General features: G+C 32.3%; 1 pseudogene; it reads left to right on the plus strand.

The window, feature by feature from the left end:
* The first annotated feature begins 4,157 nt into the window (after nucleotides 1–4,157).
* Nucleotides 4,158–4,241, plus strand: LOC125089435 (uncharacterized; annotated as a pseudogene).
* The last annotated feature ends 285 nt before the right edge of the window (nucleotides 4,242–4,526 follow it).

The raw sequence follows: 4,526 nt of genomic DNA on the forward strand, positions 1-4,526 counted from the left end.
GAAGATGGCCCACCATGCTGACAGAAACCTTGAGCATAGAATGGGGAGCCATGGGCTGAGTTCTGTGCCAATACCTTTTACTGTTACTATTTTAATACCCTGTATTGAGTGCTTTCTCTTCTAAGACTTTTAAATGGTCATTTAATCCCTGCAATAACTGTGCCATGCAGGCCATATTATTTTGAATTATTGCTATATATAATTATATATTATATATGTTTATTTAAAACAGATTCAGGAACTTTTTGTAAGATTTTATTTATTTATTTTAAATTTATTTATGAGAGAGAGCAAGCGCAAACAGCCGAGGTACGGGGTGGGGAGGAGATTTCAAAGTAGACCCTGTGTTGAGCACAGAGCCCTACATGGAGTTCCATCACAAGACCCCAAGATCATGACCTAAGCCAAAACAAAGAATCAGAAGTACAACCAAATGAGTTCAACTAGTCCCCAGGAATTTTAAAAAACAAATTCACACTGGTAGAAAGATTTAGAAGAATTAGAATTCATCCTAGAGACTAGAAAGATTCTGCCCTAACGTATCGTGCATATATAATAGAACATAAATGTAAAATGTTAAATATAAAACAGCATTTTATACATAAACTATTTTACTCACCTAAAACTTTCCGTGGTGAAGTAATTGCATTATTAAATTTTATTAAATCATGTACACATATTTTTAATATTCTGTGTGATGAAATGGGAAGTTTGTGTTATTACCTTCTTCCTGGAAACTTATATTTACTTGAAATATAATATACTTTAAACTATGGTTAGTTCAATTCAGATGTTTGGAGGCTATGTTCTCAGAAATGAGTGAGCATGTAGTGCTTAGTGTTACATGTAAACAAGGAATCTTGGATCACTCCATCAAAAACCAATAATGTATGGAATGGTTACTTACATAATGCAATTTAAAAAAAAAGAAAGAAAGAAAGAAATGAGCGAGTCTGTCACTTAAGTGAAAATACCAGACAGTATTTATTAAAATTCAAACATTCAAGTGAAAATTGGAACTTGCTCTCCCTCTAGTTTCCATCTGCTTGTTCTCTCCCCCATCTCTCTCTCAAATAAATAAATAAATAAATAAAATTTTAAAAAATAATAAATTATTTTCATGAAAATATGTAATTTGATTTAACATATAACACATTCATTTAGTTTTCAAATAAATATATAGACTTTTTAAACCCTTAATTTATCATTTCTAATGTAGAGAATATTGATAGATATGAATACCCAAACAAAAGCACTATGAGATCTCCAGTAATATTAGAGTTTTTTTTTAATTTTAATTTTATTTTTTTTTATTTTAAAGTATTGGGGACAGTATTTGTATGACAATAACTTTTTATGGTAAAATGCCTACCCTCAAATCCAAACAATAGAGTAATGAATAAATGGAAACCATTATTAGGAAGTAGCTATGTTCTGCCTTTTGTGAATAAGGACAGTTAAGGTAAGTAAGTAAATTACTTGAAGGAAGTAACTTCAAGGATACACATCTACTGACTGATGAATCTCTTTTGGTTAATCAGGACTGAAGCCAGCGCTAATGCTTTCACTTTGACCAAGTTGTAAGTGGATATACATGCCTGGGATGGGAAAAATAACTGAAAAGAAAGAATAGACCAATGAAGTATTGGTAATAATCAAGAATCATGTCCATTTTATTTGTTCCACAGGATCCTGACAAATGAATTTTTCAGGGCTTGTTTTGATCCAGACTGAACAGTGATTTATCAGACGGGCTGGCAGGCCACCTAATCCTGTACAACTCCCGTAAATTCAACCCAGCAGCTGAGAAGTTATCATCTGCAGCTGCAAAGTGAGACTTTGAAACCTTGAAATCCAACAAAAAGCATTTGAACTTAGTAACAATATTGTGAAATATGTCTGTGGCAAAATCACCCAGAGAATATTCAAAATTGTTTTCATTTTTGAAACAAATTTGCCAAATTTTAGGCAATCTATTAACATGACCTTTACTTGAAGAGTTCTAGAATTTCTTCAAGAGTTTTGCATTTTTTTTATTAGTATTCAGGAGACCACACAGATACAATTATAGAATTAATTTGTTTTTTATTATTAAAATTATAACAAAAACCAAGCAATAGAAAAATAAAAAGGGAAGTGTGTGAATTACAATTTGAGCAAAGATAATTTCTAAGAATATAAAACTAGTCATTAATTTCAAAGACCTCCTTTCTGAGTGCTTGTTAGGACAGTCCAACTTAATTATGTTTAAGATTGCAACCATGAAAAAGCACAGCTTCTAAAACCTATGGCTTTGTATTTTAGGTTTTTGCACATCTATAAATGTTACATATATCATTATTCAAAGTTAAAATGTGTATGTTTTTTGACCCAGTAATTTCATCTTGGTTATTTATCTTAATAGATAATTGAACTGGTACACTAAAGATAGCTTAAATATATTCATTGTAACATTGTTTATATTACCAAAATTAGGAAAATTCAGTGAATGTCTATCAACACAAGATTATTGAAATGAAATAAGAAATTATGAAAATAAATTTCATGTGGAAATATTACTTTAATATTTATAACAGTGCTGAATGAATAAACAGTTTTAAAAGATATGTGGGTTACTATATGTTGGCTAACTGAACATAAAAAAAACTAAAGATGTACTATGTGTTAGCTAATTGAACATAATTAAAAAAAAAAAAAGAGGGGCGCCTGGGTGGCTCAGTGGGTTAAAGCCTCTGCCTTCAGCTCAGGTCATGATCCTAGGGTCCTGGGATCCAGCTCCACATCAGGCTCTCTGCTCAGCAGGGAGCCTGCTTCCTCCTCTCTCTCTGCCTGCCTCTGCCTACTTGTGATCTCTTTCTGTCAAATAAATAAATAAAATCTTTAAAAAAAAAAGTACACTTATCTTGATAAGCTCTGAAAAAAAAGATACATAGAGTGACCCCTTTTATACAAATGATGTATATATATGTTTATTTCTTGTTATATATACAGAAAAAGATGTCAGGAATTGTTCGCCAAAATACCAAAAGTGCTTCAGTGTAAGGATGGAGATTTTAGGTAATTTTTCCTATCATTTTGAACTTTTCTATGTTATTGAATGCTATTTATGATTGCATAATATTTTTATAATGGTATCACAAAGTTATGCTCATTTTAAGGTATTTAATAATTTGAGTAAATTTGTGGAAGAGTTGAAAAATAACTTGATATTGGCATGTGGACTAAGAGTTATAGCACCTGTTTTCTCATTTATTGTTATTATTATTAAAGTACAGTTGACATGTAATGTTGCTGTTTTTTTTAATTCATGCATTCATATAAATACATGCAATCATATGACTCCAACAAGCATATTAACATTAGAGAGTTTATTTATTTATTTATTTATTTATTTATTTTTAAAGATTTTATTTATTTATTTGTCAGAGACAGAGGGAGAGAGAGTGAGCAAGCACAGGCAGACAGAGAGGCAGGCAGAGGCAGAGGGAGAAGCAGGCTCCCTGCCGAGCAAGGAGCCCGATGTGGGACTCGATCCCAGAACGCTGGGATCAAGACCTGAGCCGAAGGCAGCTGCTTAACCAACTGAGCCACCCAGGTGTCCCAACATTAGAGAGTTTAGATATTTTTACATCATTTCCTTTACTTTCTAGTTGCCTCTTGATCAAACTATATTTCATAAGTCCTTTCACATTAAATTTGGAAGGTAAATTTTTTGGAGAAAAATTATTTTCTAATATTAACTATAGTGTGTTTTAGATGAAAAAGTTTGGAATATATAGCTATCGAAAGTAATTGTGAATTTGTAACAGTAAAGGGCTCTGAATTTGTTATTTAAAGAGAACCATAAATGTAAAAGGGAGAAAAAAAAAAGCTTATGTTCCTTATTTTTCTTTCCATATACTTCTATATTTTTTATTTTCATATTTTTAATTTTTAATTTATAACAATTTTATCAATAAAATGTTTTAGAATGTCTTTCCAATGCCATGTTTCTTAAATACAATCTGGAATGAAGCCATTATTGATGTTTTAACATTCTGATATAGTATCCTATATGAGAGGTTTTCTAGCAAGATGAAAGTTAAATGTACATTTTAATGTGTTATTTTGAAACAAAAATGTAAGCTGATAATTTTTTTTTTTAAATTAGATACACCAGCTTTGCGCAGTGGCAGTATCGTAGCCAATGAGGTTTATCCGAGGCGCGATTATTGCTAATTGAAAATTAGATATGCCATCAGGGCACCTGGGTGGCTCAGTGGGTTAAAGCCTCTGCCTTCGGCTCAGGTCATGATCCTAGGGGCCTGGGATCCAGCCCCACATCGGGCTGTCTGCTCAGCAGGGAGCCTGCTTACCCCTATCTCTCTGTCTGCCTCTCTGCCTACTTGTGATCTCTCTCTGTCAAATTAAAAAAAAAAATGTGTTATTTTGAAACAAAAATGTAAGCTGATAATTTTTTTTTAAATTAGATACGCCATAGGGGCACCTGGGTGGCTCAGTGGGTTAAGTCTCTGCCTTCGGCTCAG

Source organism: Lutra lutra, chromosome 1, assembly GCF_902655055.1.
Source record: "Lutra lutra chromosome 1, mLutLut1.2, whole genome shotgun sequence".
Lineage (NCBI taxonomy): Eukaryota > Metazoa > Chordata > Mammalia > Carnivora > Mustelidae > Lutra > Lutra lutra.